This window comes from Numida meleagris, chromosome 17, assembly GCF_002078875.1.
Source record: "Numida meleagris isolate 19003 breed g44 Domestic line chromosome 17, NumMel1.0, whole genome shotgun sequence".
Taxonomy (NCBI): domain Eukaryota; kingdom Metazoa; phylum Chordata; class Aves; order Galliformes; family Numididae; genus Numida; species Numida meleagris.
Genome location: NC_034425.1, coordinates 7184264 through 7206288, shown reverse-complemented (window position 1 = coordinate 7206288; position 22025 = coordinate 7184264). Strand labels below are relative to the sequence as shown.

The window sequence follows — 22025 nt, the reverse complement described above, 5'->3', positions numbered from 1 at the left end:
TTTCAAGACAGCTGATTTCATGTGGAATCTCACTTTTCTTTCCCATTCATAAAGTGTATGAAGCTCTTTCACCCAATGAAGAGAACTGGGAAAGATGCTATCAGGTGCATTTTGTGTCACTGTAGTGTACAACCCTTGATGCCACCGTGATGCCATCCTGGCCTCATGTGCGCCCTTAGCTCCGCCAGCTGGCTTGAAAGAAGTCTAATCACCCTCACATTTTTCTTCAGCTATTTCTCATCAGTGGCCCATGCAGCAATTGTCTCCAGCTGTTCTATTTCTGACATGTTTATTCTTTGGACAAATGGTGCAAAATGGGCTTTGCTCCCCTGATTCCATCTAAGCTGACTTCACAAGAGCCAGAGTTCTGGCTCCATGCACGCTGCCCACTTGGTTGTCTAGTTTGTTAATCAATCTATATCCCAACGAATCCTACAATTATCATTTTGATAGTTTGTTTCTACCAAATGAAAGACCACTAAGTGGCAATTACTATTAATATTACTTGCAGCTGAAAAACGTTTCACTTCCAAATTATACTTTTGGTTCCAAACTTTCCACTCCTGAAGACAATAGCCTGATTTGTGTTTGCAGGAGTAAATGGCATAAAGAAAAGTAATCCTGTTGCATCCTTCAGAAAATTAAAATGTTAAATAATTTCTTCTCTGAGCAGTGATCATATGTTTGGAAAAAACACAAGATAATCTTTGCAAAGGACCAGAAAAATACCTCCGGGAGGGCTGCAGAACTGAGCTGCACTACTGATGTTTTCTTGCAAGCTGAGATCCTAGGCTGGCTAGCCCAGCTCTGCCTTTACTCAGCAACAGTGTGTTAGAAAAATTCTGCATGCCTGGGCAACTACTCTTGGTGATATTTATGCAATGCAATAGCTCTATCCTATCACTGGGTTGACAACCTTTCACATGTATGAAGGAATTCATTCAACTAGAGGCAGTGTTGTCCTTGTTTTTAATACTGCTATGTAATAAGTGTTAAGACTTGTAGGAGAAACACTGTCACTCACTGCTACCACCTCATTCTACGGCTCTGAACTGCAGCCACTGACTTCCACAAAAGCTCTGTCAGTCACATTACAATGAAAACTCCAATGCAGCTGCCAACACAGGCAAGCCAGACAACATTTGTCCTACTGGACTTTGAACTACGCTTCAAAGACAACCACTAACTACAGCTTAATATGGAAGGAGAACTTTCTAACCCTCTCTGTTCACTCTGCTAATTGCTCGGTGCTCGCACCTCACCGACAGTCTCCATTCCTTCTCCTGAATTTCCTATTTGTACTTGCAGTGTGTTATCCCTCTCCACAGAGCTCAGCTTATTTAGTTAGCAGCTCTAAAGTATTACTACTGCCACACATTTTGAGAATATTCAAGTGAAAAGCAAATACTTTGACATAAACAATGGAATAGGCAAGTCTTGGTGAATGATAAATTCCATGGGAAACGAATAACATTGGGCTAAGATCCCTCATTAGCAGCAATCATTTCCACCCATAAAATTTCATGTCTCAATTTTCATTTCCAAATTCAGTCCGTAGAGCGTATTTTAGTAACTTTGAAGTTTTCTTAATTTCAATAAGAAATACATAGCTCAAGATTTCATAATAAAAAAATTTACAGATAAGTGAAAACAAAATATTATCTGCTTAAAATACCACGACATTTTTAGCAATAAAGCTGAGAAGTAACCTTTCAGTCGTTCCTTGTTTTGGAAAGATGTTAATAGCTTCACATCGCTTACTGCCGCTGTTAAGAAGCCACGTTATGTTCATCACCTTCTCCTAATGATAGTTCTATTACACTGCTTTGCAGAGGCTGCCAGGAAATTTGTTGCTTTACATTTTAACAAGAGTATAAGCAGAAGAGATTTGGCACACATTATGGGTAGTTGCTGGAAAGCAAGCAGAATCTCCAGGCTGACGGTGAAGAAGCAAGGAGCACTCTGCACCTTCTCAAAGCACAAGCAGACGATGCACTGTGCAGTTTGGGGGTTTATGGTGGATAACAGAGGGCAATCCATTCTATCCAACACTGTGTTTCAGTTCACAGCACTGAGAAAAACGTGCTGTTATTAAATATATATATTGTCATCAGTCACTTATAGTTACAAGGCAGTGCCATGAATTTCAAGCTGTTTTCTAAATTATCTGATGTGTGAAGGTTATCAGTGTGATACATGACGGGAGTTATCTGCTAAAAAACGCTGTTACTAGTAGCTTTTATATATGACACAGACTGGTGAGACAGAAATGAAATATTACAATAATAAATAACAGAAGCAATCTTCTCTAATAGATGATCTATAAAGGAGAAAAGCTCTCACTGAGCCCCAGTCACCCACGCGGCATTCAGCCGTGCATCAGGAGAGCTTTACAGCCACAAGTGTTCCAAAGAAGCGGGGGTAAACGTATCGAGGCAGAAGTCATCCACATGACAGTTTGGAATTAGAAAAATCCAACAGATCTTTAAAACTACATTTCTACTCCCATTTTTGAGAGAACAACCCCCGAGTGGGCTAGATAAGATTTCCCAGTAGATGTGGTTCTCTCTACTATGCCCCAGATTTATTTCAGTAAAATAAATGAAGCTGCATGGAGAGCACACATCAAAAAAAATCCTTTCTGTACAGCTTTATTTAAAAAACATGATGACAGCAAGCATTTCTAAGGAAGTCCAACTGAACTGCCACTGATAGCCCAGAGAGAAACCAAGCTCTTTGTCAATCTTTGACTTAGATCTGCAACAGTCAAGATTATTTTCCCAACTCGAATTATAATTTTTCAAAATCTTAAGTAGCATAAAAATCTTATATTAACTTTCCATCAAAACGAATTTTAAAGCACTGTCTCCACTATTGTGACAATTATTTGCCTGACATCAACAGCTATACGTATACTTGCCTACATAATTTGTTTCTAGGGTTGAGTATTGATTCTTCCAAAGGTAATGGAAGAAGAGGTCTGATCGGCAGCAACAGGGAAATTACTCTGTGCAACAATATTTGTTCTTGGCTTTTACTTTTATTGTCTAACAGAGCAAGAATTGATTCCAAATTAGACCAAGGAGTTACAATAAAACTAAAATAAGCATGAAATCACTCTCTGCATTAGTCTCAGAGTATAATAGAGAACTTTAAGGGCCTCTGTAGTCATGTGGAGCACTTTATAATTTTTATGTTACTATTTCACATACTTTGCATTTTCAGTGAAGCCACAGAATTTCCCCAAGGGACCCATATTACTGCTCGACTTCTTCTTTTGCTTTCTGCATGACACCAAGCAATGAACGAGTTTGTCAGATGGCATGCATTAGCTCCTTCTAAGATTAAATACAGTAATTACATTAAACAGAAATAGAGTACTGCTTCAAAACAGGCAAGCCATTTAAGTATTAATTACTTTTTTTTTTTTTAATAAGCATTACTGTTTAAATAAATTTACCAGGAATGGATTAAACTCAAGAATAGGGAGTATATCTCAAGCACAAAGTGTAACAATTAAATAGGATTTTCTCTTCCTCCTGTTCTGGATATGATACTATGGTTAAGACTTGTATAAAAAATCCACTGTTTTCATTGTATTTAATACAAATGAGGGCTCTATTATATATCAAAAATGCAAGTCAGAAGAAGTGCTGCCTTTGAATGTAATGAACATGAATCCTCAGGGCATTTTACAAATTACATTACCCTAACTTTTTCAACATGTGTAATTTGTAACACATCAGCCACTTTTCCAGCCAGTGTTTCACCCCATGTACAGGAGAGGGCTATCTCAACACAGGACCCGGGCTAAGGCTTAAACCTGATACGTGCAAACTCTCCCCTTGTCAATTACAATTCCCTTCTCCCTAAAAGAGCTCTCAGCCCAGTGCAATACAGTCTGTTCCAGGCTAACATGGTTCATGAGGAAAACAGCCCACTCCCTCACCACCTTATCCTGTTCCTAAGCTGCTTAAAGCTCTTTTGTAACAGCACGAGGTCACACAGCACCTTAAAGTGCTCACCTATGGAGTGCTATACCTTGCTTGCTTAATGGGTTATCTTTATCTCCATTGCAGTTTCTGCAGTCCTCAAACTACCTCCTCCAAGCAGCAGCAGAAACTTACCTTGAAGTCTAAGTATACGAGCTACACGAAGACAACACTGATAAATTTAGGGCTGATTCCTCATTCAGAGCTCCAGGAGTCTGCCAGGCAGTAACTGGATGCGTATCTTCAGCTTCACTGTATCACAGCATGGTGGGTATTGGAAGGGACCTCTGGAGGTCATCCAGTCCAAGCCCAAGGTCATTCATATGCCTGACCTCGCTCCATAGGTTTTCTTTTAAAATTTTGTCAAGTTCAGTTAGGCCAGATAAATAGGAGGGAGGACAGAAATAAAATCTCTACTACAAAGTAGAAAAAAAATAAATAAGAGAAAGTAATAGTTAGCTGCAACAAGATCTTATTTGTGTGAAAGGATTACGCAGATCGCCTGGACAGTCTTAACTACTCAGGTCATTAACTCCTTTACACTAAGAACAAAACAGATGGATGTTGCCGGTAAGCTGGCTTTGCAAGATCTACAGCAGTGTGCAAATACTGGCTGCATGCCTGGAAGAGGCTGCATATGTATTTTCATTTACAGCAATGAATTCAGCGGACCTGGTAGTGCCGGGGGAGAAAGTGATGAATATATATTCCTGCAGCTGTATGTGCAGCATTTTTAGAACAGCTGGGATATAGCAAAATACCTCACATACCACATCTTCAGTTATAAGGCAAAGAAGGTACGTTATATTATTTTTATGCTGCAATGCTTGCGAAACAAAAGAGGTAGAAAATGTTAATTTTCAAGTATGTCCTAGAACACTGTTTCAATCCAGTGTTAACCGTGTTCATCTCTTTTAAAGACAGAGATCACCATTTCTGTGGAAAGTTCTTGCTAAAATTTCACAAAGCTATTAATCTCGCTCCGTCAAGGTGTCCCATTTTATAAATGAATAATAACCCAGAAGTCATCTATCAAAACCAGAACTGAAATAACTATCTCAAGAACTCACGCTGCCAAAAAAGATGACCCGCTATGCCAGACTTTTTCTATCACTTCTGTAGTTCAAAACCACTGTAGTTAAAAGTCTGCCCTTAACACGTTGTGCGCCAGCAGCAGAGTCACTGCAGCAGGGCAGGGCACAGCTCCTGCAATTCAGCAACGCAGCACAAAGCCCACAGACGTTCCCTGCGAAGGCTGAATGTTCATCCTTCAGAAACTGCACTGATTCAGCGACGTGCCTAACCTCAGAAATGGGATGTCTGAAATAAAGCAGCTGCCTTCAGCTTGTTGTATTACCAGATGTAAAAACAGAGAGCGCATAATGTGGAGCAGCACAGGCCGTACATGTTTCAGGACAGCATGAAGCGAGAAGATAAAGCATGAAACTGATCTCCAGAATGCAGCTGTTGGACGTTATTTGGCAATACAACTGGAACCCCAAATGGCTCCTTAGAGGAAGCCAACAGAAAGCAAAGGGGTTTATGGAAAACCCCATAATGGCCTCTGCCAGAGCTGCTCACATTCCAGCCGTGGTCCTCAATGAGTAAACCTTCCCCAGCAGTGAGCAGACATGAGGGCCTTCCTCTGCTGGAGGCACTGCCACCATGCTTCCAGCTCATTGGGCCTACCCCTGGCCTGCCTCCAGCCTGCCCCATCCTGCCCTTCCTGCCCGCAGCCTGCCCCCAGGCCAATCCCCACCACGTCCCCAGGCAGGCACTGTAATGCACGGCGCGTCATGGTAACATTCAGTTCACAGCTGGAAGCATGGAAATCTGAATGAATGCAGAAAATGTCTGAGCACAGCCGGTGGGTTTTACCGTCAGAATTGTACAAACGTTTGGAGACATTTTAGTACTAGCTTTATAGCTTGCTTTTCTCAACACTTTATTAATAATTCAGTGATATCAAGCTACGGGTAGTTGTAAACCAAAACAATTCCTTCCTTTAGCATGCCTTGCAATGGACAGAAACACAAGAGAAATGCCAGATCCGAAAGCCAAGAGCTGAATGCTATCTATTTTAGTGTATTTTGAATTTAAGTGGGTGCATTTCGTTATATTTGAGAAACCTTATAACTTACTAACAAAATTAATAAACCTTACTTGCCAGTAAACACAATCCACACACTCATTCCACTACTGCCAAAAGATTTATTTTATTTTTCCCCAGGATGTAAGTGAGGTCAAGACGACATCGAACAAGCTGTTTGAAATAAGAACAGAATCTTCTTGCCACTACTGAACTAGAGGAAATAAGCTCCCTGCGGTACCTGCCTGGATGCAATCCCGATGGGAGGATGAATTCCCAATCACTAACAGGACAGAGATCATCATCCAATTCTACATTTACTGACACATGTAAAAGCTGTTAAAAAGATGACACCATGCTTTGACATTAACTTTCACACAACTGAGATTCCTGAACAGTGTAATGGGGCTTCAGGAGTATTAAAGCAAAATACTCGTGACTTGCACATTTATTTTATTTATTCTTAAAAGCAGAGCACTTCATTTTAAAGGATGGAAGCTCCAACCCCATGATGCAAATGTTATTACAGCTCTCATGTCCTATTTATGTCCTCCTTCATGTTTATGCTTGAAACAGAATTTCATAAATTCATGTATGAATAAAATCATGACAGGAACAGCAGTCCAGCCCATGCTTCCCACTCATCAGTGTGATTTCATTTGCTCTTTCCAGTTCATTTTAGCTTGGGGAGGTTTAAATCAAAAAGATAATTACAAAACTTAAATCATGTCTCAAAAAATCCACCTTATAGTGCTTAATGTTAATGATTCTCTCTGTGAGAGTTTGAAGTGCATTTAGACAGCAAGTTAACTCCAACAATTAGCTCATTCCTGTTTGCACAATTAATCAACTTTGTGGCTTGTTCTATAGTATATTCTGTGCTAAAATGACTGCATTAATAATGAAAGATATTAATTTTGCGTCTGAAAGGCACAAAAAAAATTGAAAAGTGTTATTTAGTCCCTTGCTGACACCAAAACAAATCATTTGGATCTAATGAAATTGGCAGTATTCATTGTATTACTGGATCTGCAGTGCCAATTTCAATATCTTTAGCTAGAAGACATACAGGCATTGCCATTTTGTGCTGGGTTGTAATTATTATTAAGATTCAGATCTGATAATTTATTCTACACTAGCTCTAATTTGATATCCTCATTTGCCTTCATGCAAAACAGGTATTGATACATAAACATTACAGTTCTGTTAATTTACGACATATAAAAAGAATGGTCCAATGTGCCAGCAGGTGGGAAGATATTAACAGTACGTTAACACTGCCAACACAGTCAGCTAGGCAGGGCAGTAACAGCATCAGTACAGTTACGGACCTGAAGTTTCACCCCACAAAAACATAGACTTTTATGGCAAAAACCATTCTCTGCTTCAAGTGTGACTTGAGCAGCAAAGAGCATTTTAAACGTGAAAAGGTTCAAAAGAGAGGGCTGAAATTTTCAAAGGATACAAAGGAAAATGGGGAAGCTCAGCTCCTCCTGGATGTGAGGGATACCTATAAAACCAACCATCATTTGAGACACTTCTCTAAAAGGGTACAGGCTGGGGTTTAAAACTTAACCACTCATCCTGTTTTGTGCGGGATTATATCAAGAAATTGAAGCTCATTTGTTCATTTGTTTAAGATTTTTCCTGCTGCTGTTTCTCTTTACTTTCTTGATGTTATTCAACAGATGGCCAATATTTGTTGCAAGTCTTATCCAATTAAATACATCTCATTAAAGGGTCATCTGCTAGAAACTTCAGTAACACTTTCCAACTCTCATCAGTCACTGAAAACACAGTTTCATCCCCATGTAACAGCAACCTCTTGGGAAGGAATCAACAACAGCAACAAACTCTGCATTAGACCAATTGGAGTCAGAAATCTGTTGTCAACGTAATTTAAACCACATAAGACAACAAATTCATATAGAAACCAATGACAGAATTTTAAAAATTTACCGTTTGCTAATAGGTGGAAAACTTTCTTTCCCCAGCATTTTTGAAGGATACGTTATATACTTAGAAGAAGCAGATCCATCTCTTGGGTCTGGTAGTTACCAAAACAATGTGGCTGAGTGAAGGACATGAGCTATAGTAGAATTGGTATTTATGGTAAATACCTGTGGGTTCGTGAATGGGCAGTACCCACATAACAAAGCACAAAGACATAGAAACAGGTCATTTAATTACAAACAAACTATTTACATTTGCAGTAGAACTTTTAAAGAGAAACGTTTTTTAACGCTAAGAAATAGGTGAAGATGGGAGATCTGCAGTGAGGAAAGCAATATGGCGGCAGTCAGCAGGATTTCCCATCACGCAGTCACTGTAATTTTTAAAACTTGTGCCCAAGTTCAGGAAAATGAAGGCAGTTGCAGCCACCAGTCTGCTACCTCAGCACGATGCATGCACACTGAGCGCTTCCCAGTTTGCATCACTGGTTCCTGGTGCTCTGCTAGCTCCTACGTCTGCACACTGAGGGAAGCACTGCGTCAGGAGACAGGGCTGGCACGGCAACCGCTCCTTCAGCCGTGCTTACATGACTACTTTAATTTGACATATGGCACATTACTGTCAAAACCAGTGGTCCTGTCTGCTTGCTGCTATGTATTAATGTTTATGCAGCCAATTTTTTTTTGGCAAGGTTGGATTTTAGCTGGAGCAGTTCCCTGAGCTTGCTCAATGCACAGAACATGAACATTCACAAAAACGGAATACAGGACCTCCGTGGCAGCCTAGATTTATGCCAGGTTCATACCAGAGAAAGCAGCTGTGTGGTAATGACCTATGGGAATGTCAGAACTCAATTCACATCGCGCGATGAAGTCAATGAACTGAGATGCTCTCCACAGTTTGTCTTCATGGCTGACAAAGATATCAAAACATTTTTCAAGCACAGAAAACACTCGTAGAAGTTGATCTTTGCCTCATAAACGAGCTCCCAAATTAAGCCCAAGTTCTTAGAAAGCATCATGGATATTCTTGTTATTAAGTCATACAGAACCCTGACTACAGATACACGGGAAACAGTACACAGGCATTTTCCACTGTATGGTCATGACATATTTGTGCAGCTTTTCTTGGCTCACTGGAGCAGCAATATAAACAGTATCTCTCAGCTTATGTCAGACAGAATGAATAGTTTTCTCATGATATGGCAAGGTAAATACTATTTTCTATCCTATTTATTTACTAAAAGCAATATATTAAGGTAAGTAACAAGCTAGGCATAAATGTCGGTGATATGCCAGCAGACATTTATGTGAGAATATTGCTTACAACAGGCCAAGAATTTTCAAATAGCAATACTAGAGCCCAGTAAGTTGTCACTTGAGCCCCCAAAACCCAAAAGATTCCAAACTGAGATTGTAACTTTTTCTGACTGACCGTGAAATACACAAGATGGTTTACAGTTCCAAAATGATGCAAATTAATTTCTGTTACTTCTGTCTTTTCTGACCCTTTTTCTGCAAGGTTTTACTCTAAGACTTATTAACACTTTAAAAGAGATCAAAAAAGGCAACTTACCATTCTGTAACTTATCATTCTATGACTTAGGAAAACAACCAAAGTCAAAGCCAAGAATCTGAGCTTTCAATTGGCAGTTTTTAAAAGCAGACATTACTAATAAATACAAAATGAGAACTTGCTCTATTTTTCACATTAAAGAAAACCAATTATACGAATATCTCTTGAAAAGAAATGACTCCAACCATCCTCTTTTGAATTTGACAGAAATATTTTTCCCACTATCTTAGCTCTCCCCCCTAAATACAGTGCAGCAGAACAATTAAACCTTTTAGTAAGACATGTTTAACATCATTATAAACGTGTCCTTTAGAAAGTCTCCACAATGCACTTATGGGATGCTGCATTATTCCAAGATCACTAAAAGTACTAGTAGAAGTATCAATGCTAAAGATAGGTTATTGCAAGAAGCACGCTATGAATCAGCCTACTAGGTACCTGGCTAAGTTAAAACGGACCTATTTTCTTTTTCTCCTGGAAAAAGACAGTATGAGTACACAGCAAAGTGCGTTAATAGATTCCCCGCTTAACCCTAGCAGTCTTTGAGGGCACCAGTGAGACAGGGCGGGGCAAAACACAACCCAAACCAGACACAGCCTGGCATCCAGCCTCAGAATGACAGCTGGGAGCAGTTAGTCACCAGCTACACCATGCATGGAGCAGGGGAACACGTCCCAGCAGGCAGCACAGCATCACCGGCTCTGATCAGGCCCCATGTTCCTAAGCCACAGCAGTGAGGATGGGGCTGCTCGCATCCATGCATGCAACACACAACCACGAATGCAAGGAGACGCATTCAGAGAGCAAAGATCATACACAGATGGTTCTGCTGAGTGGTGTCCGTGAAGCCATACAGAGGAAAGGCATGGATACGATGGAAGCACTTCAAGGGGACAGGATTTCTTTGCTGTGCCACCAAGTCCATACAATGCTGATGGAAAACAGCGAAAACACGTAACAGAACCTCAAGGTTCTGTTCAACAAAATTGTTAAACGATCCAGAAAGTCTGTGTCAAGTCACCTCACTTGCATCATTTCCCCGAAGCTGTAATATGTTTCTGTATCTCTTACTTCCCAAAACATAATCCAGACACCCAATGCTGCCCATAAATCCCAGCGGATCAAAGCCTGCGCTTGGCAGTGTTTGTCCTTAGGTCTCAGTAACAAAGATTATCCTACAAGTTTGTAGTAAGCTTGTAATAAAAAGCCACATTCTCCCTTGCATCCCTTCGGATATTAGTCCTTATAGTCAATAGCCTGAATTAGGCACTTTTATATAATGCAGCTCATTCATCACATCTCACCCACACTTCTTAAATGCTGTTTAATATTTCTGATTGCGCACAGGCCGTTATTGCAGCCAAAAATAGTTTTTATTTTCAATTATTTTATGGTTTTTTACACCGCATGCTGCAGGGTGCTTAAATCCTTCACAAATTGATAAAATAATGCAGAAAAACTGCACGAAGGCAAGTGACTTACATAAGACTGCATGCTCTCCTTGTAAACAATGTGACAGTGTTGCAGAAGTGGATGGAAAATAACAAATTCCAAGTAGATTCCAGCTGGCATGCACATGGGTAAATTCAGCATGAATTATGTTGAAGCAGTATAATAAATTCCAAGCTCCAAAGTTTGAAACTGAATCCCACTTACAATAAAACACCATACATCAACACGCTGCTATGAGAGAGATCAAGCTTGCAACGATACCTGATTGCAACATGAATTTTCAGAGTGGCAGCAGCTGTGCTTTAAGGCAGTTATGATTAACATGCAAACATGCCATTCATAATGTCAGTGCAGAGTGTGAAAATGAGACTAAACTGTGCCTGGCAAATGGACAGGAGAGAGGAGTGAGCATGAGAGGAGTTCACGAGACGGCACACAGAGCCTTCCCATAGAAAGTTCCTTTGGAACTTCTTCCTCATTCACCATCTCTCCATTATTTTAACATCCTGTACCACTAAAGCCAAAGATTTTGCTTTGGGGTATTAATTGTTAAGCTCTAGGGGAAAAATAATAATTAAAAAAAAAAAGAAACTTGAGTTGCATTAAATGTGATTGGTGAGAATACCTGAAGCTGAACAACCAATCAATGTGTTTGCTCTGAAATTCACTGACTGGATAAAACCCATTATAATCAGATTTATCAAAGTGACTCAGAAATTGGAACAAACCGACAATGAGTAACAAAAAAGGGAACAGAAGAAAAAAGTCTTCTATTTGTTTAAAACACATGCAGTGCTGACAACAGGGCCGGCTGAGGACACAGCCCTGCTCTCCCCATGTCAACACCTTTCGATTCTGCGGTCTCTCTGCTTTGCAGCACAACTGCAGAGAGGAGTGTTGGTTTGTTTTTAACATTTTCTTCTCCTCTTTCTTGGACATGCTTCTGCTAAGCAACAGCTAGCTCCGTAATGCTGCCAGCGATAACCGTGGGTCTTAATGTCATTGGAATTCAGCACCAGTTCTCCTACCTTGTAATAAAAGCTGAAGAACTTCTGTATTCTGGAGAACAGAGTTTTGTAAAGATACTATTTCCATTGCTTTAAGCTTTTTAAAAATCATACAAAAATGGAAATTTTCCCCTTTAAGCCTCTGCTACTTGAAGTGGTAATTCATGTGTTTTTGTTTGTGTGGGGAAAGATCACATTTATGTCTCAGAAGTGCACAAAGTTTTTCTTAGTTTGGCTTTTATGTCCATTCGGAGCTATTAGCACAGTAAGTCTATTAACAAATGCAAGGGGTTCCACAAGTTCAATTGTGGTAATTAGTCTTATTTCAGCTGCAAATGACTCTCTGCTCTAAAGAAAGATTATGGCTTTTCTTCTTGCTCTATTACCCAACTGGCATTTAAGCCAATCTGCTAAAAGTGTATCTGCTTCAATGAAAGCTCAAAATAACCTATTAAAGGAATATGTAAGTCTCTGAGCTTTTTTTTTTCCTCTTAATACTTTAATCTAATAAGAACTATTATATTACTAAGAAATTGTGGTTGAATCCGTTATTCAGCTCTCCTCAGTTCTTTCATAATTCCACGTCTGCTGTCATGAGGAAGACAGAACCACGAAGCTACTTCAGTGGCAGAACGTCTGCAGCAGCCTCGAGTTATCCTGCAGGCTGCAGAAAACTTCCTCCCCAGCTCCCATTCCCGATGCTTAGCTCACACCCTGCTTGCTTCAGAGCTGAAAAGCTGCACGTGCCTAAGCGCTGCCCTCTGTAGTAAAGAGCTATTCCCAAAATCCTAACAGCAAAGATGGATTCTGAAACAACGCACTCCCTTGAACGCAGCAAACTCTGCTGATGGGCAGGAAGCACGGCACCGCAATTCCCAGCAGCACTGGGAGAGAATGAGGGCAGACCTACAGCTCCAAAAGCAGTGTGGACCAAGACACAGCCTTGTATTCTATGGCAGTATTGTATTCTGACTGGCAGTGGTGCCTATTTTAGCTCATTTTGAGGAGCTTTTGTGCCATACGAGTCCGTCCCCAGGATATATGCTGGCCTCTTCATTTCAGGATCTTGCAAGTGAGGCTTTGTTAAATGCTTTTTTAAATCTACCTCTGACAAAAGCAGGCTATAAATGAAACCCCACACCATCCTTTTAATGTGGGAATCTACTTCAGGATAGTTGTTTGTTTGATATAATAATTATTGAACCCACTGCACACTAGAATGGCTTTCAGCCTTTCCAGTTCACGACTCCCCTTTCAGGCACACATTGTCCACCGAAGTTCTACTTCCAGTAATGCTCTATGTATTTATCATTGTGCTGGAGAGGAATTTACAACAAAGTCTGTTTTGCTTTAAGAGAGAAAAACATTTATGTTCACACGAGGGCTTCCTTTCCATAGGGCTTGCTTTTAAGATAATACTCCTGAGCTTCCTCCAAATCCCATCAGCAGAGCTCTCCTTTTTAAGATGATGGACACTACTGTGAAAATATAAGCCCAGGTCTTCCCTTGCTTATGCTGAGCAACACATCCCTTGGCATTTCTCCTGGTTTACAGCTGATTTTTCCTTGTAAATAAATAATAAAGAAGTTACCCTGCTTTGCAACTGAAGCATAATAATTTATCAAGCTGCAGTGGGAGAGGGAATTGCATAGAATTTCCTGATTATTACAGATTTATAAATGAACACCACCAGATTTATCATCCGTGTGTGTATGGAGTTCGGATCTGTTTGAGCTCATGGCTTTATGGCCAATGGAGGGAAGCAGGCCCTTCTTTGCAAAGAAATGCTCTTCACACCCTGCTGCAAATACCTGCATCACATGGAAGTGCCTCCCACTAGAAGAGACGGATGCTCCTCTATTAGCAAAATGCTTTAGGATGAGCATAATCACATTTGAGAAGAACCTGTTTCTCTCCACGGGCTATAAAAGGATTCTCAGTTTAAAATGTACAGTGTTGGCATTTAAATGTGAATGGATTAAGCTCATCCTATACGTTGGCTAACGTAAAATAAGGTTTAAGTTAATAGCATAATCCGTGTATGCATTGTGCTTAGAGCCAGCCGCCAGTGCTGGGCTATCTGCCTGAGCACACTGCAGCAAAGCCTGAGAATTCCCTGCACTGGTGGGAACACAAGCTAATGCACTGCCTCGTGCCTTTTGGATTCCATTAGTAGGAAACTCACTGAAGATTCCTTTCCTAGGGATTTCAGGTTTAAAACTGTTATACCTTTATTCTCGTGCCTAATGTTGCCCTCCCACACAGTGAGTGGTTAGGTATTTGATCACGTCAACTTACATCTCTCTGCACATACAGCAAATGTAGTAAAAAGCTCATTTAGGACCAAGCAGCACACGTGCACGGGCTGTCAGACCCATGCCTCCTTTAAGTAGAGCACATTGACTTTCATCATATTCTGTTCATTCCTTCCCCTTTTGGACCAATTTCTGGACATATTATGCAAGCTGAAAGAATAGATGCAAATTCCCTAGCAGCTATTAGCGTGTCTAGACTCATTCATTGACCTAGAAGATGTCTTAATTGCCTCTTTTCTATCTGATGGGGAAAATATGCTCTAATTTTTCCTGGCTGCAATCTTTCTTGTTAAGTTTTCCAACTGAAATGGAAATAACTGTATTTCACAGAAAATGAGCTGCATTCCATGTTCCCTGAGACAGAGTTGTGTGGAATATTTATCACAGATTTAATGTGATCCACGGGAAACTTCTGTTCATTTAAATGTTCGTTTTTAGGATTTCAGATGTTTTGGGCTCTTTGCTGCTGGCCAAGGTACTGGCTGCTCTCAATGGATCTTACTAGTCCCTTACAGTGTGTAGGTTGGGATATGCTGTATAGTACTGTGTACTTGTGTGGGTTTTTTAATCAGCATATAACATCTATATGGGTTTTTTAAAAAATTATTTTAACAGTTTTTATGTTTTTTGGAAAGAGTTGCCTGAAAATTTTCAGGTGTGTCCAACTTCAGAAATGTTATTTATCTGTGACAAAACCAACAGCGCTCTCACAGCGTGCTCGGACAAGAAATGACAACACGGAGATAAAATGGAGCCAGAGGCAGCAGTGTAACTTCTGCTGGTATGGTTCTTAAGGGGATTATTAATGTATTTTCTCTCCGCATGGCTTGCCACATGCCTAAATGTAGCTAACCACAAGGGTAAGCAATATATCTGTTAGGTTAGCTAGTCAAGAATTTGAATCTCAAGGTGAAAAATCTACGTTTATATGGCAGGTCTCCATTTGTAGGAAGGAGCCTGATCCTCAGAGGAAGCAACACATTGGGTAGTTGCAATATTTTGTGATTTTAGGATTAAAAGAGCCAAAGAAGCTTTTGGAGTGTGCGCTGCATCAGATGTACACTGCTGCAGCACTGAGCACCAGAAGCCAACAAGTATTAGCAGATTTAAGCGAGGATGCATTTCACTGATTACTTCCTGTTAACAAAATTTTGTTTTAATCATTTAAACTGTTAATGCTCGTATCAAGAATGCTATAAAGAGGCATTGCATGCACTGCGCGTCACGTGTCCTTTATGATAGCTTTATCTCTGGGGAATCACTACAGTCGGAATAACAGGCTTTTATACAGAAGAGATCATCAGTCTCTCATGTTAACCTCTTTACTCCAATCCCCTCCCTACGTAATGCCCAATAGAAGCAGTAATTAAAGCTGCTATTTATAAGTCTGCCAGGTTTCCAAACCGAAGCAGAGCGTGAGGACCTGCGTGCCGCAGTGCCGCGCAGCACAGCGAGCAGTGCCCGGCGTCGTGCGTCGCTCACCGCCACGGGAGGTGCACAAGTTCACAAGAGCAGTTGTTCCCTCCCTGTGCATTCCGTGTGAGCAGAGCGGCTGTGCTGCCAGAATATTCTCCAGATCTTTGATCCAGCCAAGGCACTGTAGGACTCTACGAGCCCATTCTAGCACGCAAAGAAAATGCAACCAAAAAATCCCAAATCCGTATTATAGCGAAAACTTGAAATAAGCCATGCTTTGTAAAACAGAATTTTTATTGCTTTACTCCATATACTTAACACTTTTTTTCCATTCTTTCAGCTACTATTTTTATTCTGCTCTGCACAAGGCTGCCTTCAAGGACAACGTTCTCATTGAGGGTATGAACGTTTCATTCACGGCCTTTGACAACCCAAAAAAGAATTTCACTGCAGAATATCTGGCTGTGTATTTTCCACCAGACTCCCATCATGAATAATACTCTTTCAGACTTAAATAAGTGCTTTCCTGGAAGAGTATAAAGACCGCAGCTCTTTGGCTCTTCATGCTTTTACTTTTCCCTTACCATGTTCTCAAGAACATACTCAGCTCTAAGGCAGCCAATCCTTTCCTGGTGTGGCTGATTGCAGCTCCTCTCCTACCAGGGAATCTACACCAGGATTACACCAGAGGAGAGGCCAAATCCAGAAGAATGTCTACACTGTTTGGGTCATTTGCTTATCTGCTGAGTGGCAGCCAGCTTCTGAAAATGAATCTTAAAGCAATGGAGATCAACTTGGAACAAAATTTTCTGCTATAAGAATTCAGCCTTGAATGGTTCCAGGAAAATATAAACAAATAAAAGCTGTCTCTGAAAGGCTTTCCTGACGCTTTCTGAAGAACTGAGGTGCATTGGAGTCCTGTGCCAGCGCAGATCTCATCATGGGAGACATCCAAAAAAGTTACATCACAGATCTGAAATGTTTGGACTGGGAAATGAAGGATTCAGTTTCACTATTCTTCTCAAAATCTTCCTATTTTAAGGAATATTTTTGGTTTTGTGGTTGGATGACAAATCCTTCAGCATTAAAAAAAATATTTTGATTAACATTTTCCATACTTTGACCACAGGATAGTTAAATTCTTAAGCAGGAATCGTATACATTGAATTCTGTGACCCACAGAAACTTCAAGTTTTAATTCATAGATGGAATTACCATATTACAAAAAAAGGAATCAAATATCATCGAAGTGAAAGGAAGAGGAAAATCTGAATAAGAAAAGAAGAATCTGGAAAGAGATCAGAATGGCTGTGGAGGTTCTGCACTCTGATGTCTTTCAGCCCTGGGGAGAATGGGCTGCAACCACTCCTGAGATTCCTCCCCCTCCAGTAACGCATCTGTGACTCACACAGAACACAGGCAATTATTAGAGGTTTTACTGAGGGACATTACGTTTTTTCTTATTTATGGCCACACAATCATCTTACAGAAGCAGTTAGTAAGTTGTTTCTAAAACATCAGTGACTTGTGTTAGGTAGGGGGATGACACCACTGTCATTGCTCCAAATGGATGCTTTATAGCACTGCAGTAGGAAAAAAAACCACAGCTTAACGCTCACTTATTGCAGTGCAGAAGCCAATGCGTGCAGCCTTAACTTAAAAATGCTTGAAGAACCATTTGAAACAATGGCTGTGAAGCACTGGGCATTCCCACTGAGCCGAGCAGACAGCTTCCAGCAGTGTGCCACTTCCATCACGGCTGCAGCACGAAATGCAAAGCTGCTGTGACACGTACAGCCATGTCAGACGGTGAAAGCTTCTGCACTGAGGGCACCTCATACCAGAAGGAGTTAGAGGCAAACCTGAGGAGTTAAATAAAATGTTGCCTTGTTTTCCTTAGGAATTCTGAGTTTCAAACTGACACTAATGAGCTAACAAACACCCTTTTCTGTTGCACATATTATAATTCTGTACAGAAGTGACATTCAAGTGCTCTAAATACCAGGAGCACTCACATTCTTGGACTAAGACCCTTCCTAAGTGGCTCTCCAGCTAACTTCGTCTGTTTTGTGTTTCTTGCAGGACTGTGGAAATAAACAACTTCAGCTGCATCATCTATTCTAGAGAGTGTCTGGCTCTTCTACAGCAATGAGACGTACAAGAATATATATATCTGTTTTTGTGGCCTCTGCGTGGCCATGGAAATCTTCACCAGCCCTCACCATCCCACAGCACAACATCACACAGTTATTCACAATAGGGACCCAGTGATCACTCTAATTCCTAAAATGCAATATTTGAGAAATGCAGGACGTGGCAGTTCCAAGGCAGGTGCTCTAATCCCACAGTAATTCCCACATCTTTTCCTTAATCTTTTGATAAGCCACGCCCTACCTATCCTCTTCACGTTTTGTTCTAGGCCGACTAACACCAACCTTCAATACACATTGTTATCTGCTGGATAACAGCATCACACTGTTGCAGAATGGGACAAGAAAAAGGCAAATGTATTTCTGACAGCTTTGGGGTATTTCTGAGTACGAGTGTCATAGCTAAAATTTGAATCAAATTAATGCAAGTGTTTCTGAAAAATGCAGAAGACAGTACAAATATTTGAATCCTTGCTGGAAGCTTTTCCTTACTTTGGACTTAGAATGTTTAGACGTAGTTTGGTATCAGAATATCTTAAATCACAAAATATGTGTACATACGGTGGAATGTAACATTATAGTATCTACACCTTTCCCAAAGTACATTTAATTGATCAGTAATTTGACAGTGGCTTTAAAAATGTACACATATATATATTTTTCCCTTATTGGAAATGCATATTTAAGAGTTAAAGTATAATTTTAATGGCTCAGTATTGAGTTGCAGCAGCAAAGTTCGAGACTTTTAATTCTGAGGACCCTTGTTTTCTTAGTATGTGCAGTTAGAGGTTAATGTTTGAATCAAAGGCCCTCCCAAGTTGCTAGGTGACTGCTCTGAGAAAGTCTAACCAAATAAGAAAAGCACTTCTTGAAGATGAACTGAAAAGGGAAGCAAACACTGTTTGTTCACCACGTTGCTGCAGTAGCATGCACAAAGAGAGCTTCAGAACTGAACCAGAAGTGTTTACTTGAAAAATAAATACCTTCTTTCTTTCTTTTTTTGGCATAGCTTTTGGCAGACCAACTAAACAGCAAAACGCAGTACTAATGGATTTGAGAACTTACCCTTATGTAAGTAGCCTTATAAAAAAGTGTTCAAAAGTGCTGTTCTGAAAGCTGTTTTGCTGTTGCCCTTCTACACATAACTCATCTTGGGTGTGAGCTCCAGCACACCGTTTCTGCCACCTATTTGCCTTTAAAATCCTGGCTAAACCGCTTTTCTATGGAAAGCAAAACGCAAAGAGATTTTCAGAACACAGCTCTGCAAAACAAAAGAGGGAGAAATATCAGGAATACAACAGTCATCCTCAGCAGCCCACTGCAGATCATTTCCAGATCCTTTTGTGAGATGCATGAGGCATGCAACACGCTGCTCCCCATGCCAAGGAGCAGACCCTGCAGGAGTCAAATACAAATGGCAGCCACTTATCTGGGGGTGCTGATGAGCAAGCAGCTCCAGCTTCCTATGGTCCCTACTTTAATTCCATACGTACAAGAAACACCCGTAGCATGTTTCTAGGAAAATTCTGACCAGAACTTTCTCCAAAAAACTGGGACAGCCCAAACAAAAAGCTATTTTTAGCTGTAGATAGACCTGAGGTGCATTTGTTTTGTGCTTAAAGACATTAACATTTACTAAATCACCTTTTTCTGTCCTTATTAATTGTGATCTCAACCAAAGATGACGTTCAAAACTGACGTGCTGATACTAAAAACTTAAAACTCCATTCTGAAGTGATAGCAGTTTCTCCACAGGAATACACTTCAAATATCAGGACATTTAACCTCTTTTCCCGCATTGCCTTTGCTGTCATGCCTTTGTCCTCAAGGCAGCAGGCCTAGCAGACGTGGGTGCGGAGCCAGCCCTGTGTGGTTGGGATGGACTCTAACACAAAAGAACTTCTTGTTCTTTTGTGCAAAAATCCCTGAGATGAGTTCACACAACTCTTCAAACGATGAGGGAATTTATTCCGGTCATTCCTAGCTGGAAGCTTAAACCAAAGCAGAAAGTTACAGAACCAGTGGTTCAAAAATTATAAAGAACAATATCGTGGAAAGTTCCATCTGGGAAAACACTCATGTCCTCAGTGTTCAGCTCCCTCAGTGGTGACAGCCCTCGGAACGCAATCCCCTGCATGAATCCCACCCCTTCCCCACAACATGGACTGTCTCCACGTTCTCCCTTCTGGCAGGATGTCTGCTGCTTCCTGCCAGCTCTGAGCAACCAGCCCACCATCCCGACACATGGCAAAGAAAACTGAGGCAAACATTCAAATCTGACAGCTTGCTGGAGAAGGGAAGAGGAAATCAATTAGGAGGGAGGCACAGAGCTTCTCCCCCTCCTCTCCCAGCGCTGGGTGGCAGCGGCCACGTTAGTCATCTGGCACCGAGGGACGAGGCTCCGACCCTGCCCCGATGGGTTACTTTCAGCAAAAACAAGATGTTAACACAGCATTGATTTGTGTGCCAACAGCATCCAGCTCTTTCGCGGCTGGAACGCCAGAACAGCTTCTGCTGAGAAGTGGACACGAACCAGGCTGCGAGCACACAGTGACTTGGGTTTTCTCTGAGGTCACTTAGAAGACGTAGCTTTAATTCTTCCCACAAAAAAAAAAAGCCTTCAAAAGCTCTGCTGCAAGCTGAACAGTGCAAAGACAGCACGGAGTGCTTCCTATTGTTGCCTATAGATGTGAGCCTTCGTACAGCTAAGAGAAATAAAACTGCAGATCAACACGCGCCTGGCTTATCGATTCTGAAATTAAGAAGAAAAGGCACAGCAGGAAAAGGAGGGAAAGAGGAGAGAAGAATGGTGACTTCTGCAGACTGCACTGGTGAGAAACACGTTTCTGAACCGTGGCCTTCGTACAGAGCCGGGCACCAGTACATGACACCGCGTGGGCAGTGCTCTCAGCTCCAGCTGTCCGGCAGACGCAGTGGGATCTGATCCGAAGGGTCATCCATGGCACAGAGATCAGGTTCTGGAAACAAAATTCTTCAGAAATCAAGCTGAAGAGGGGCTGAACATCTCCTCCGCGCCCAGGCCCCATACAGAGTGCCCTTCGTTGCATTCAAAACTCTATTTCTTGGTTTATCTGTCTGGATTTTCTTTCTTTCCTTTGTCACACAGCTCTTACATGACACAATCTTCCCTACAACACCTGCACTGCTGGGAAAACTCTTCCCCAAAACTTCCACGGTGAACAGTCCCACATTCACTTTGCTTTCAGAACAGCATTTCAAACACTGCTCTCTGTCAACAGTTGTGTAACCGAGTGCTTTTATTCATAAAGTTTTCTTGTAGTATTTTCTTTCTGTATTTAACTGTCAAAACAACTTGGCATACAGCTTGAAACACACCATGCAATATTAATTCATCCTGTGCAATGAGCTATTGCCCTTGAATTTCTTCAAATAGCAATGTTATTAAAGATAACGAATTTCCTGTGTTTGTTTAGTGTTTGCCTCATTTCACTGTGGATGTGGCATTGAAGAATGATGCAGCCTGAAATAACCACACCACCACATTTAGTTTGTGTTGTAAAAAGAACGGAATCAGCACCAGACAGAGCGGATTCAATAGGAAGCAGAACGTTCATTCTGTGTCACGTGCATATGCACAGTCCCCAGAGTACTCGCTTTACTTAATATTAATTAGAAAACCTTATGTAAGTTGGTTTAATACATTCAAATCGAGTTTTGTTGCTTTTTTATTTAGAGCTAGAACATATGATCAGCCTAGCTGCGCCGAACTACCTAATTAGCCATCTGCTTCCCGAAATTTTGTTAAATATGTATTATATAGCTTTAACAAAGGGGTATTTTATCATCCCATGTATTCTTCTCTAATGGTACTAAGTTCGTGACCAATGAAGTCTCCTCTGTTACACAGAAACGTACCCCAAAGACAAAGCTGTGCCCTTGTTCAGTACCACAACACAGCAACTGGGAAACCAGCATCTCAGTATGTGCAACAACATCCTGAAAGCCTGGAAGCAACATTCAGCAGCAACAAAGCAACAACACACACACAAATCTTCTTCAGCAGAGCCTTCCTTTACTCTTAGAAGCAGAGGAGC

The 22025-nt window shown here is 41.0% G+C and overlaps 1 protein-coding gene and 1 long non-coding RNA gene across 4 annotated transcripts in view; one reads left to right on the top strand and one right to left on the bottom strand.

Annotated features, from left to right (window-relative positions):
• Positions 1-22025, bottom strand: part of PRKCA (protein kinase C alpha) — a 121518-nt gene that overhangs the window by 72888 nt on the left and 26605 nt on the right. The window lies entirely within an intron of this gene.
• LOC110407229 lies at positions 8119-18575 on the top strand. Of its 2 annotated transcripts, none has more exons than XR_002443813.1 (3): positions 8119-9243; positions 16140-16198; positions 17882-18575. It is a non-coding gene; the product is annotated as an uncharacterized LOC110407229 (long non-coding RNA). The 2 variants fall into 2 exon arrangements; XR_002443812.1 differs by lacking the exon at positions 17882-18575 and adding an exon at positions 16463-17871 and having other exon boundaries at positions 8130-9243.